Here is a 14514-nt window from a genome sequence, read left to right as displayed (position 1 = left end):
GAGTTGTCAACCCTGCTGATCCCCAAAGGTTGCAAGCAAATCTGCAAAACATTCTTCTGGTTGAGACGTTGAATTGAGACCCCATCAACCTGTTAAAGTGGTTTAGGTGGATGTAAAAGATTTCGTGGCCTTCATTTGAAGTTGCCTAGCGAGGTCTCCCCAACTTTTTTCCAAAATTCCTCCCTCAATCTATTCAACCAAAAAACAGAATATCCTGTTATTCGTGTTGATTATGGGATCTTGCTGTGCACTAGCTTGCCTTCATGACCACATTGACTGGACTTCAAAATAATTCATTTTATGGATCACATTTGAGATGTTTCTGAGAAATATAACAAGGCATTATATAAAGACGCCCTCTCTATCCATCATTCCCTCCCTCCTGTCCACCCTCCCTTCTTCTTTCTTTCCTCAATCCCTGTTGACCTTGACAGAGATCACCTCCCTCACCTGCTCCAAAGCAGAGAATCATCATGATCTGTGGAATGTTTGATCCTCTCGGCCTGTAACTGCACCCTAACATTCCAGTGGAATTTCAAATCAGTTATTTAAACCCCTTCTTTTACATAAAATTACATAGAGCGTAGAGTACAGAAACTGTCCATTCAGTCCAAATGGACCATGTTGGTGTTCATGCTCTACAAATGCCTCTTCACACCCCTCTTCATTGAACCTTATCAGCATAACCTCTATTCCTTTCTCCGTCATGTGTTTGTCTAGCTTCCCATTAAATGCATTAATGTCATTCACCACAACTACTCCTTATGGTAGCGGGTTCCACATTCTAGCTACTGCCTGGGTAAATTGGTTTCTCCTTAATTCTCTATTAAATTTATTTGTGACTGTCTAATGTTTATGGCCATAGTTTTGGTCTCGTTTACATCATGATTCATCTTCCTTCTTCCCTATGCTCAGCTCCGTTCTCAGCCTTTTATTTTCTAGCGAAAAGAGCCACAGCCTGTTCAATCTTTCCAGATAATTATATTCTCCGTTCTGGCATCATCCTTGTAAATCTCTTTTGTATCTTCTCCAGTGCCTCTATATCCTTTTTAAAATATGGGGACCAGAATTTTGCACAGTACTCCAAGTCTGGTCTAACCAAGGTTCTTTGCAACCTTAACATATCTTCTCCTTTATTCTGTTCTATCCCTCTAGGAATGAACCTCAGTCCTTGTAATGTCTTATTAACCCATTACTTGTAGTGATTTATTTCAACGGTTAATTGCCTTAGTGTCAACTGCTTTTGGCTGGATGTTTGTATCCTTGTTTTGTGATTACAGCTCACAGCTTCAGTCTGACTTAAAACAGCTTCATTTTAAAACTTGCATCATCTATCCCACAGTGAGGAAAAAACTGCCTCAGAGATAAATCATTTTTATAGAAAAGGAATATTTTTTATAATTCACTACGACGAAACACAATGGCTAAACTTGCCATTATTACCCCAGGAATACCAATAGTGTGTCCAACCCTCTCCCAGCTCTAATTGTACCAGACCCCATACAGTTCATGTGCAGCTTCAGTATCACATCCCTGGTGAAATGACTTCAGGCCGCACAGCGCACGGTAAGAAAATTCAAGCGAACAGATTGAAAACTAAAATGTTGATATCAGAAATTAAATTAATGCAAGTGAGAATGAAAAAAAATCTAATTAAAATAATTTGAAAAATGGTTTTAAAATTGGTCTTGACACCAGCATTTACCATGCTGTCATCAACGATACTGCAAGCTACACATTCAGATCAAGCGTTTAGAAACAAGCAGTGTGTTTTTTTTTTAAGCTGGGAACTAATATTGACAAGCTGCTAATAGGCATATACACAGGGCTGAAAATGCGTACCCTTCTTGGCTAATTACCAGGCTGCTCTACAGTAGAATGGTATAATCTGCGGAACTCCCAGCATGCGCTTTGATAAAGAAAAAAAAAGCCATTAATTTCTCCTTATTGTAATCTAGATCAGAGTTGAGACATACACAGTTCCTTTCAGGGTAGAATAACTGATATTAGCAGCACTGGCAAGATTATTCCTCTGAAGCTGCATGCTTAATTACATAGAATACTGCATAAATTGTCAAGTGCAAAGAATAATTTTGATAAATTAAAATACTAATTAAATAGGCCTTTGCAGAATTTTGAGAACATTATAGGGTTCAGCTCTTCCAGCCTATTTGCATATCCTTCATCTGCGGAATTTTATTTTTTTAAAAGACTTCTTTTTTCACATGGGAGCATTCAAGAAAGATTCACACACAATAATTTGGTTAAAGGTTTAGTAACATACTGTTTCCATTTGCTATTCTTCATGTTTCTATTCCTTGCCTCTCTAATTGTCTGTTTTGAAAGTGTTGCATGATTAATTAACAGACCAGGCTTAATATATATTTCAGATAACAATTTCCATTTTAATTACAAGCGGTAAAATGTATTGAGTTTAGAAAATGTCTGTTTTACTTATTGCGTGTGATTTGTTAGCACAGTTTTATGTACACAGAAAGAAGTTAATAAATGACGCAAGGTGTGATTTAAATCCCTCTTTCCTCAAGCAAATTACTGTGCTGCCTTATATTCAGGATTCAGTGAAATTTCAGGATTTTTTTGGGTATGAAATATAGGAGGAAAGTGTTTTCTAGCATTTCTGTGGTGTTACGACCCACCCCCACGTGAGGTTCCCCAAAGTTGTTGATCCAGATGAGACCCCTCAATTTCTTACCGTTTGGCTGGGATGCCCCCAATTTGTTCTGCCCCAAGTGATGAGGGGTGAACTGGCCCCCTGTCTTTATTCAGCAGCCCCCCCCCCCCGCCCCCCCACCAACCTTCTGTTCATCACAACAAGATCCCTTTTGCAGATACCTTTTTCCCCGACCCAATTGTTCTGGTTTTGAAGGAGCCAATTTGATCAGACTTTCTTAAGTTAAAGAGTAAGTTTATTAACTACCAGAGGCAAGAAAGGATAAAACACATGCAAAAGCAGTCATACAGATTAAAAGTAAGAATTTAGCTTTAAGTAAGTGAATATATATATCTGTATATAAAATATAAAAGGTATACAGAACAGCCCTTGACTCGTGGGGAGTAGGTGATTGAGTGTTGCGATTCGAGATTCCAGTAGAACTGACTCCAGTAGATGAATAGTTGTTTCCAGTAGTGTTGAATTCGGTAGAGAGGGAGAGAGATCGGGATACCTGTAAAATGGTGATTTGCGGGGGAACTGTGTGTGACTGTTACTTCTGAGTCAAACTTTCAGCACTTGCTCTGTCTCAGAACACCTACCAACAGACAGACACCAGGACAGCTTTTCAGCTCGCTTTTAACCCCTTCTTTGTATATTCCGAGTGGGTATCGAATTCACAAATCTGTCCAGCATTGCTCACAGGATTTCTTGATGAGATGATAGTCATCTCCCATTATGTCCCATTGTCTCTACCGGAGGGAGCAATTAGTATCTGGATGTCTTCAGAAGTACCTTGTCTGTCAACAGAGTGGGGTGCCATTAGCTCTTAGGGAGTCATCTTGCAGCATTCCAACCAATGGCTTGTATGGATTTTTTTTAAAAACTCAGATCTTATTTTTAAAGTCCAATGTTTCTGGACGCAATTCGGTGTTTTTTCCTTCAATATCATGACATTTCCCCTCCTCCCTGGAATGAAATGAGATTCATTTTCATTTAATTACAAAAAAGGGAAAAAACTTATAAACAACAGAACACTCTCATACAGACATTCATTCTTTTAGCAATGGTCAATTTATCTTTTCGGGTTCTAACTAGCCTCTTTTAAGTTCTGAACAGTGCATCCGCAATCACATTTGATTTCCCAGGAATGTGGGTGATTTTTTAAAGTGGTACAGCTGGAGGAACAGACTCCAATGGAATAACCTGGCATTCTGGATCTTAAACTTTTCCACCAAAGTTCCACTTTTCCACGGATTATGGTCGGCATATACTGTGGTCTCTCTATACCCATTTCGGATATATATCTCAAAGTGTCTGAGGGCCAGCAATAAACCGAGGGTCTCCTTCTCTACTGTGGAGTACCGTTTCTGATGCTTGTTGAGCTTTTCAGCGAAGTACCTGATTGGTCTCTCTATTCTGGATTCTTCGTCCTGTAGGAGAACAGCCCCTACCCCAAAGTCACTCGCACAATGACTACTTTAAATGCCTAATTAAAGTTCAGGCTGCAAGCACGGGCTCGCCTATTAAAATAGTCTTCAGCTTTTCGAAAGCCGTCTGGCATTTCTCGGTCCATACTACTTTTGCTTTTTTCTGTCAGCGAAGAGGCTACTGTGCTCTGCAGTCCTGCCACATCCAGTCGTGAATGGTGGTGGACAATTAAATAACTCACTGGAGGAGGAGGCTCCACAAATATCCCCATCCTCAATGATGGAGGAGCCCAGCACAGCAATGCAAAAGACAAGGCACAACCATTTGCTACAATCTTCAGCCAGAAGTGCCGAGTGGATGATCCATCTCGGCCTCCTTCAGAAGCCCCCAGCATCACAGATGCCAGTCTTCAGCCAATTCAATTCACTCCACGTGATGTCAAGAAATGGCTGAAGGCACTGGATACTGCAAAGGCTACAGGCCCTGACAATATTCCTGCAATAGTGCAGAAGACGTGTTACAGAACTTGCCAAGCTGTTCCAGTACAGCTACAACACTGGCATCTACCCGACTATATGGAAAATTGCGCAGGCATGTCCTGTACACAAAAGGACAAATCCAACCCAGCCAATTACTGCCTCATCAGTCTACTTTCGATCATCAGTAAAGTAATGGAAGGGGTCATCAACAGTGCTATCGAGCGGCACTTGTTTTGCAATAAGCTGCTCACTGACGTCCAGCTTGGGTTCTGCCAGGGCCACTCAGCTCCTGACCTCATTACAGTCTTGGTTCAAACATGGACAAAAGAGCTGAACTCCCAGGGTGAGGTGAGAGTGACTGCCCTTGACATCAAGGCCACATTTGATTGAATGTGGCATCAAGGAAACCTAGCAAAACTGGAGACATTGGGAATCAAAGAGAAAACTCTCCACTGGTTGAAGTCATACCTAGCACAAAGGAAGATGATTGTGGTTGTTGGAGGTCAGTCATCTCAGTTCCAGGACATCACTGCAGGAGTTCCCCAGGATAGTGTCCTCAGCCCAACCGCCTTCAGCTGCTTCATCAATGACCTTCCTTCCATCATAAGGTCAGGAGTGGGGATGTTCGCTCATGATTGCACAATGTTCAGCACCATTTGTGACTCCTCAGATACTGAGGCAGCCCATGTCCAAATGCAGCAAGACCTGGACAATATCCAGGATTGGGCTGACAAGTGGCAAGTAACATTTGCGCCACAGAAGGCGCAATGACCATCTCCAACAAGAGAGATCACCCCCTGATGTTCAATGGCATTACCATCACTGAATTCTCCACTATCAACATCCTGGGGGTTACCATTGACCAGAAGCTGAACTGGACTAGCCAAATAAATACTGTGGCTACAAGAGCAGGTCAGAAGCTAGGAATCATGTAATGAGTAACCCACCTCCTAATTCCCCAAAGCCTGTCACCATCTACAAGGCACAAGTCAGGACTGTGATGGAATACTCCCCACTTGCCTGGATGAGTGCAGCTCCAACAACACTCAAGAAGCTTGATGCCATCCAGGACAAAGCAGCCTACTTGATTGGCAACACATCCACAAACATTCACTCCCTCCACCACTGACGCACAGTAGCATCAGTGTGTACCATCTACAAGATGCACTGCAGGAATTCACCAAGGCTCCTTCGACAGCACCTTCCAAACCCACGACCACTACATCTAGAAGGACAAGGACAGCAGATACATGGGAACACCACCACCTGGAAGTTCCCCTCCAAGTCACTCACCATCCTGACTTGGAACCATATTGCCCTTCCTTCACTGTTGCTGGGTCAAAATCCTGGAACTTCCTTCCTAACAGCACTGTGAGTGTACCTACACCACATGGAATGCAGTGGTTCTAGAAGGCAGCTCACCACCATCTTCTCGAGGGCAATTTGGGATGGGCAATAAATGCTGGCCCAGCCAGTGAAGCCCACATCCCATGAATGAATTTTTAAAAAATTTGCGGCAGAACTCACACATCCCCAAGAACCTCATGATTTCCTGTTTCGTGGTGGAAATCGGGGACTGGGCTGTGGTTTGCACCTTGGCAACCCTGGGCAGTATCTGTCCTTGTACGACTACATGTCCTAGATAGTTCACTTTAGCCTTAGCGAACTTGCTCTTTGCGAGATTGACCACTAGGTCAGCTGACTACTCTCGGGAAGAGGGCTTCCAGTTGCTCTACGTTGTTTTCCCAGGTGTTGCTGTACACAAGGGGGTTGTCCAGGTACATGATGCAATTGGACAAGCCAGCCACTACCTGCTTCATAAACCTTCGGAAGGTAGCTGGGGCATTTTGGAGACCAAAGGACAAAACCCGACACTGGTATAACCCACCTGGGGTTACAAAGGTGGAGATTTCCTTCGCGCGGGCCATCAAGGGAACCTGTCAGTATCCCCTGAGTAAATCTATCTTCGTGATACAGGCTGCTTTACCTACCCTATCTATGCAGTCTTCCAGCCAGGGTATCGGGTAGGAGCCAGCTCAGGTCACTGCATTAACTTTTCAGCAGCCAACGCAGAACCTTGTGGAGCCGTCCGGCTTGGGAACAATCACAACTGGGGAGCTCCAGCTCCTGTTGCTAGGCTCTGTTAGTTGGTGCTCCAGCCTGTAGTTAATTTCCTCCCGGATCTGGGCCAGCTTCTCTGGGCCTAGACGGTAAGGATGTAGCCTTTTGGGAGGGGCCTCTCCCACATTCACATCATGTAAGGCTAGGGAGGTACAGCCTGGCACAAGCCTTTAAATGCAGTGAGCAGCCTGTCCAGGTCTGCTCGCTGTTCTGAACCTGGGTGGGAGAACAAGGAGCCTAAGTTGGCTAATATTTCTGTATTAGTTAGCCTGGTAGTAGGGGGTTCAATGCGGGCCTCACCCATGTCTCCCTCCAAGTCATCCCCATTGCTGCACTTCGCTCCAGACTTCAAGGTTTGTTTGCCTACTTTGCTTCGGTCAGCACTCACAGTCATCAGCACCAGGCTTCGCAGGCAGCACCACATCACTTTTAGCGGGGCTCACGAGCTGGTCCCTACCTACCAGATTAGCCATATGTGGGTGGCTTTTCAATGCCTTGCAGGGCAAGAGCTTGCTTGGCGAAGGGGGTGAAGTGGGCTCAACCAAGGGAAGAGGCTGCAGGATGAGGGCTGTACTGAGGAAGGGGGGTATCCCAGGGTGTGTGTGTGTGGGCACATGTTGATCTGTGTAAGTGGCCTCAAATTGGTGAGGGCTGAGGAGGCAGTCTCCAGAGGGGATGAGGCCCGATGGACATGTGAGGGTTTGTGTGAGAATGGGTGGTGATATCCCTTGAGCTGGCAGTGAGTCAGATGCCGGTGAATGTGTGATGGGCTTGTGAGTGCTGAGCTGGTTACCATACCCTGACTGTACAGGTGAGATCATTCATCCTCTATCTGTGTTGAATGGTCAACATCTTCTGTGCAGCATTGGCACTGATCACCACTGCCATCACCTACCAAGCTGGAGTGGTAATGTTGCTGCCCCTCCTGAGGCCAGAGCGATGGTAGAGGACGTCACAGCGGGCCTCCACGGCATCCAAAAGGCGCTCGAGGGCTGCAGTTGTCTTGTCTTTCGGGGCCATGCCTTCTTTGCTGCAATCCTGGGCTGGAAGCACTGAGCGCGGCTGTACTTTAAATGTGGTGTCTGGCGTGATGAAGCAGCGAGGTGATGGCTTGGCAGGTGATTCGAAGCCCACCCGCCATCGAAATGGCGTGTACCCCGGGAATGCATTATTAACGCAGTGGGTTTGGGGTGATACGATGTGAAAACCCGCCTTTGCGGCCAGCAGGTCAAACATTGTTTTACCCGCCCACTACTGTAATGAGTGCAAATCCGGGACATTTCCGCCCATAGTCTCCTGGCTGTAAGGTTCGGGTCTTGGCATATCTGTCGGCTTGTTTCTTCATAACCGCCTGGGAGATTTTCAAGTGCTCTTGGCCTCCTCGCAGGCTCTCATGAGCTGCTCCTGGAATGCAGCTACGTAATCCAACATTGAGAGCTCCTCCTTCTACTCTAAAAACCTCTCCTTGATTAGCTTCAGAGGCCCTTGCACTTGGCGCCTGCAAACTAATTTGGAGTAAACCTGGTGGACTCATTGGGTGAGTCCCTGGTAGTGAACAGAAGGAAACCTAGTTCTTTATCCCAGTCATGGGGGTATTCGTGGCAGTTTGCCCTGATCATTGTTTTTATGGTTTGGTGGTACCGTCCTAGCGCCCCTAGGACTGTGGGTGATACGCTGAAGGCTTCAGTTGGGTCGCACCAAGTTACCCAAGACTTTCTGGAATATCTTGGACATGAAATTTGAGCCCTGATCTGACTGGATCTCGGTGGATAGACCATACCTAATAAAGAATTGGGTCAATTCCCTCACCACTGTTCTGGCAGTTATGGTTCTCAGAGGAACCGCCTCTGGGAAATGGGTAGCCACGTCCATGATGGTAAGGATATACCTGTGGCCACCTTTTATTTTGAGTTGGGGCCTCATACAGTCCACTAACACCTTGCTGAATGGTTCCCCAAAAGCCAGCTTGGGAATGATAGGTGCCGGTCGTAATGCAGGTTGGGGTTTACCCACAACCTGGCACGTGTGGCAGGTTCTGCAAAGCCTTACTACATCCCTGTGGAGGTGCAGCCAGTAGAAATGTTGGCTGATGTGGACTTGGGTTTTGCATATCCCGACATGCCCAGCCATCGGAATTTCGTGAGCCAGCCACAAGATTTCCCCATGGTACCTTAGCAGCACTACCACCTGGTGGATCACTGTCCACTCCTCAATTGCAGGTCTGTGAGGGTTCTCCATTTCCTCATCAGCACGTCATTTTTAATTTAGTAGCATTTAGGATTCTACTTCAGCCTCATTGTGAGCAATCTGAGCTAATGTTTTTAACTGTGGGTCAGCTTGCTGGGCCGCCACCAAGGAAGATTTATTTATCACCTCCTTAGGGTCTCCTAGACTCCCAAAAAAGGTTTCAAGTAAGCAGACCGGAGGGTCATCTGCCTGCAGTGCCACTCCAGCTTCCTCTGTTGGAGCTTGTTGCATCACAGACCGGGTTACCACACAGTCAGGGAAAATGCCAGGCACTTTCTCCTGCAGCTGCTCGGTCTCCTTGACCTCAGTGGACTTCTTTGAGACCACTGGAGGTGCTATTACCTTTGATCCTGCCAGGTCATTGCCGAGGGGCAGGTCGACCCCGTCCACAGGCAAACTAGGGACGAGTCCCATGGTCACTGGCCCTGATACAAGGTCACACTCCAAATGTACCCAGTATGGGTGACTGGGCATGTACCCTCCTTCAATCCCCTTTACCAGCACCTTGGCACTTATGGCACTCTAAGGTGGGAAGGTCATGCCTTTTCCCAGAAGTAGATTCTGGCTGGCCCCTGTATCCCTCAGTATTATTATAGGCTTGCTCACCTCACCCTGGGGAAATGTGGCCACCCTTCTGTTGGATACAAAATCCCAGTAACCCTCAGGGATTAGTTTAACATTATCCGCACTCTCAGGAGTGCCTCTACAGGGATTCGCAGCTCCAGTCAGAGCCATAGCCTATTCTCTACACGGGGTGTGTGTACCCCAATAAACCCCACTGGTTTTTGCCGTAGCCTCCAGCAGTTGGCACGGACTACTTTTCGGCAGTTAAAACACACAGGCTTCTTGGCTTCACTTTTCATTTCAGCACCACCCTTTCTGTCCTGAGGAGGGCCCCCAGAATTTTCCTCTCTCCCATGGGTGCTCAGTCTCCTATCACTCTCCCCCGCTCTAACCTTGGTTGGTTGGGGGTGACTAGGGAAGGGTTTCTTCTGGAACAAGGGTTTGTGGATCAACTCATAATTGTTGGCCAGTGTGGCTCCCTGCCTGGCCCCTGTTGCTCCCAGCTCCTCTAGGTGTTTCCGTATTGGAAAGGGCAGGGAGTTTTTAAACGCCCTAAGGAGAATTATTTCACTGAGGTTTTCTTAAGTGGCTTCTGGTTTAAGTGCTCGTACCCACTAGTCAAAAGCAAGCTGCTTAAGCCGTTCAAATTCCAGGTACGTTTGGTCAGGCCGTTTCCTGAGGGTACAGAATTTCTGACGGTACGACTCTGCCACTAACTGGTATGCACTTAATATAGACCTTTTTACTGCCTCACAGTCAGTGACACTTTCCTCAGGCAGGAGGGAGTAAACCCCATGAGCCTTCCCTGAAAGCTTACTCTGCAGTAATAGGGACCATTGTTGGACTGGCCACTTTAAGTGCTGTGCTAACCACTTGAAAGATATAGGCCTAAATTTCCTGTCCCACCTCGGCCCCCGCACGCCAATGCGTAAAATGACGCGTGGTGATGTCGGGCACGCAAGTCCCGACTTCACCCCGCGTCATTCCAATCTTCAGTGCGGTGGGCGCACACCAGAGTCGGCTGTGCGCCCGCCGAACTATCAAAGGCCTATTAAGGCCGTTGATCAACTAATTGAGGCACTTGTCAGGGCTGCTCGTCCAAGCTTAAGGTTGGCGGGCAGGTGAAGAGCCCAGGCGGCCTTCGCGTTTTTCATAGAATCTCATCCACAGGCGGGATGAGGTTTCACGAAGGGTTTATTAATGTAATAAAATGTTTCATGTAAAGTGATAAACATGTCCCACCTCATGTGACAATGTCACATGGGGGGGACATGCCTGAATAATTTTATTTTTTTATTTATCACATTTTTATGACTCTCCTTAATCTCCTTGAGGCGGCCCCATGCCTCAGGGAGATTTCTGCGTGCGAAAGAGTGCAGGCCCCAACTCTCCCTCCTCCCTCCCTCCTCCCTCCGCCCGCATAAGTAGCGCCTTAATTGGCCCACCCACATAAAATTGTGGCGCACAGCTGATCGCGGGTAACGATTAGCTGCGCGCCCGCCCATGCCTGCTCCCGCACGACGGGGAGAAAATTCTCCCCATAAAGTAGGCTTCCACCCTCTGCTTCATCAAACTTAAGGATTAGATGAGTAAACCTATTGCCTCAATCCTTAAGTCCGATCTAGTGGTGTCTTCAAGGGACCGAGCGGGATACCTGCTCCTCAGTTCAAGCTGTCTTAGTTGAAACTCCCTTTCCTCTCTCTTTTCTCTCTCCTGAAATTCTCACTCTTCCATTGGTGCCCTTTCCTGAAATTCCCTTTCCTTTTCTCTCTCCCCTGAAATTCTAATTTCCATTTCTCCATTTTTAATCTCTCCCCTGCTATTCTATCCATTTCATCGTCCTCAATTTCCACCTGTAGGCGATTGGCCATCCCGTCTAAAATTTCAGCTTTTCGGCTGAAATTCTAATCCTAAACGCCTCGCTAAGTCTTTTAACTGTTTGAGGGACAGAACTTTTAGATCCTCAAAAGTAACTGCTTCTGGTGCTGCTAGAAAGGTACTGGCCTCAAAAGTGGACATTTTAACACTTCAGTAGTATAGACTCAAGAAAATTGTTCTGCAGTTTCTAAAAAATTAATTTCAAAACGACAATTTTCTTCCCCACTTTAATTTGTTTTGTTTCGTCTGTGGGAAAATATATGCCAGGCTCTGAGCCTCCAATTTGTTCAAATCCCAGACAATTTGTTACTACCCATCCCCAGGTGAGGTTCCCCAAAGTTGTTGATCCAGGCAACATCCCTCAATTTGTCACCATTTGGCTGGGGCACCTCCAAATTGTTATGCCCTAGATGAGGAGGGATGAACTGGCCCCCTGTCTTTATTCAGCCCACCCCACGCCTTCTCTTGGTCACGACAAAATTTAATCAAAAAAGGATCCCTTTCACGGATACTTTTTTTCCAGACCCAATTGTTCTGGTGTTGAAGGAGCCAATTTGATCAGACTTTCTTGAGTTAAAGGTAAGAGTAAGTTTATTAACCACTAAAGGCTATAAAGGATAAAACACTTGCATATACAATCATACAGGTTAAAAGAAAGAATTTAGCTTGAAGTAAGGGAATATATATATATATTAAATGAAAGATATGTGGAACAGTCCTTGACTCATGGGGAGTTAGTGATTGAGCGTTGCAGCTATTGCGATCGAAATTCCAATAGAATTGACTCCAGTAGACGAATACTCAGTTTTGATGTTCCAGTAGTGTTGTCTCCAATAGATGAATACTCGGTTTCGAGGTTCTATTAGTGTTGAATTCAGTAGAGAGGGAGCGAGATTGGGATACCTGCAAAATGGTGATTTGTGGCGGCACTGTGTGTGGCTGTTACTTCTGAGTCAAACATCCAGCACTTGCTCTCTCTCAGAACACCCACCAACAGACAGACACCAGTGTTATGGCATAGCAGATGGTAAATGCTGAACTGCTCAAATTCAGAGGGAAACTTGAAACAGCTAGCACAACTGTTTTTGCAATTTTTATTTGATTTTGAGATGCTTGCCTTGAATTGAGTAGTAATAAGTCCACTGAGTCTTAGAGGTTCTTTTACAAAACTAAATTAAACATTTATTAGTAGAAGAGAAGATCATAAGCACATGTATAGGTCTACAAATTACTACTATAATAACTCCTAAACCCCCTAATTAATCTGACTTCCAGTTACACCTCTGCTAAGGCAACAGTAACACAAAATAGATTTCAACAGACTGATGCAAAGCACACACTATATTTCTGGACAGTGATATTCTCTGTGAGTTTTCTTAGCTACGGTTCCTGTAGACAGCAACTTGATGCATAAAGGCTGGAGGCTTTCCACACTTATGTTAGATCTTAGAAGACCTTCCCCTTACACATAACCTCAGCTCCTTTGTACATGTTTCTCCCTTTTTAACGTAAATTCCATTGTTCCAATATGTCTTTGCAACCTTACTTTTCTCATAATATTAATCTTCCATAGTACTCATATTATCAGTAATCGTTGGGAAAAATAAACACATTGTTTGGCTTAGCCTCTTATGGCTAGGTGTAACACCTTACCATCTCTTTGAAATTCACTGCTCTGGTTTATCTAAAAATGCAAATGTTCCTCACACCTCACATTCTAAAACTTAAATCATGTTTATGTACTTAGCATTTCAAACCTAGTTTCCCTTTTGAACACTGAAAAACCCCAGACTTGCTGTCTCTAATTCAGTTAAATCCCCCACACAAACATCCACACAGAGAAACTAATTCAAACCCCACTATTAACCTACTTTTGGAATAAATCACAATATTATGAAAATTATTATATTTTCATGACACCAGGGCAGCTTTTTAGCTCACTTTTAACCCCTTTGTATATTCCAAATGGGAAGCGAATTCACAAATCTGTCTGGGCATTGCTCACAGGATTCCTTGATGAGATGATACTCATCTCCCATTATGTCCCATTGTCTGTACTGGAGGGAGCAATTAGTTTCTGGATGTCTTCAGAAGTACCTTGTCTGGCAACAGAGTGGTTCCATTACCTCTTAGGGAGTCTCGCTGCAGCATTCCAACCAGTGGCTTATGTACATTTTTGAAAACTTAGGTCTTACTTTTAAAGTCCAGTGTTTCTGGAAGCAATTTGGTGTTTTTTCCTTCATTATCATGATAGTGGCTACCCCACAAAGGATTGAAGCTTCTCAATGCAGTTTCAGTGTCAAAAATGTCAAATGGTCACGTAATATTTATCTATCCTGATATGTTTGCTTGATAGCCCTGTCCTACTTCCCAGATAGGGTAACAGCATAGAAAGCACACTCACTCTAATACTTGTCCCTGGGACATTCCACTACTAACTAGATAGTCATCAGTTCCCGTTTGGAGGAATCAATTAGCACACCGCAGGCAGAATTCTATGGTCCCCCACCGGTGGGTTTGCAGGCAGGGTGCACTGTTAAATTCCCTGGGGTGACCATGCCACTGCCCTCCCATCTGCCCCCAATCAAATCCGCAATCTTACATGGGACAGGCAAGGCCTAGGGCAGCCCGCCCACCCTCACCCCAATTGAGGCCCTTAAGTGATGACATATGAGATGCTTCCTGCCTAGCCTCTATTTTGTGGCTGCCAGGGAAAGGTCAGGGGGACCCAGCAGGACACCCTGCTCGGGCTTTGAGCCAGAAGGGGCGGCATCAGGCACCACTAACCCCCCCACTCCCCACCAACACCTGCCCCCTCTCTATCAAGATGCCCACCCCCATGGGTCACCTCTCCTCCCTGCCGTGAGAACCGTCCTCCCCTTGAAACATGAACCCTGTTTCTCTCTCCACAGATGCTGCCAGACCTGCTGAGTTATTCACAGGATCACGGAGTTTTTTCAGCACTTTCTGTTTTAATTTCATATATCCTGACTCAAGTTGCTTCTGCTTTTGGTTTTGGCCCTTAAAAAAGATGTGCTTCAATCAATGCAAAAAGCATCTACTTTAAAACTTTAGTGACCTTTGCTCAACATGAAACGTGTGCTAGCAGGGCACACCCCTACT

General features: G+C 45.4%; 1 protein-coding gene across 2 annotated transcripts in view; it reads left to right on the top strand.

Annotated features, from left to right (window-relative positions):
• Positions 1 to 14514, top strand: part of ptprn2 (protein tyrosine phosphatase receptor type N2) — a 1029555-nt gene that overhangs the window by 695493 nt on the left and 319548 nt on the right. The gene's annotated exons all lie outside the window — the stretch shown is intronic.

This window comes from Cetorhinus maximus, chromosome 3, assembly GCF_964194155.1.
Source record: "Cetorhinus maximus chromosome 3, sCetMax3.hap1.1, whole genome shotgun sequence".
NCBI classification, from domain to species: domain Eukaryota; kingdom Metazoa; phylum Chordata; class Chondrichthyes; order Lamniformes; family Cetorhinidae; genus Cetorhinus; species Cetorhinus maximus.
Note: the sequence above shows the minus strand (reverse complement) of the source record. Positions and strands in the feature narration are given on the sequence as shown.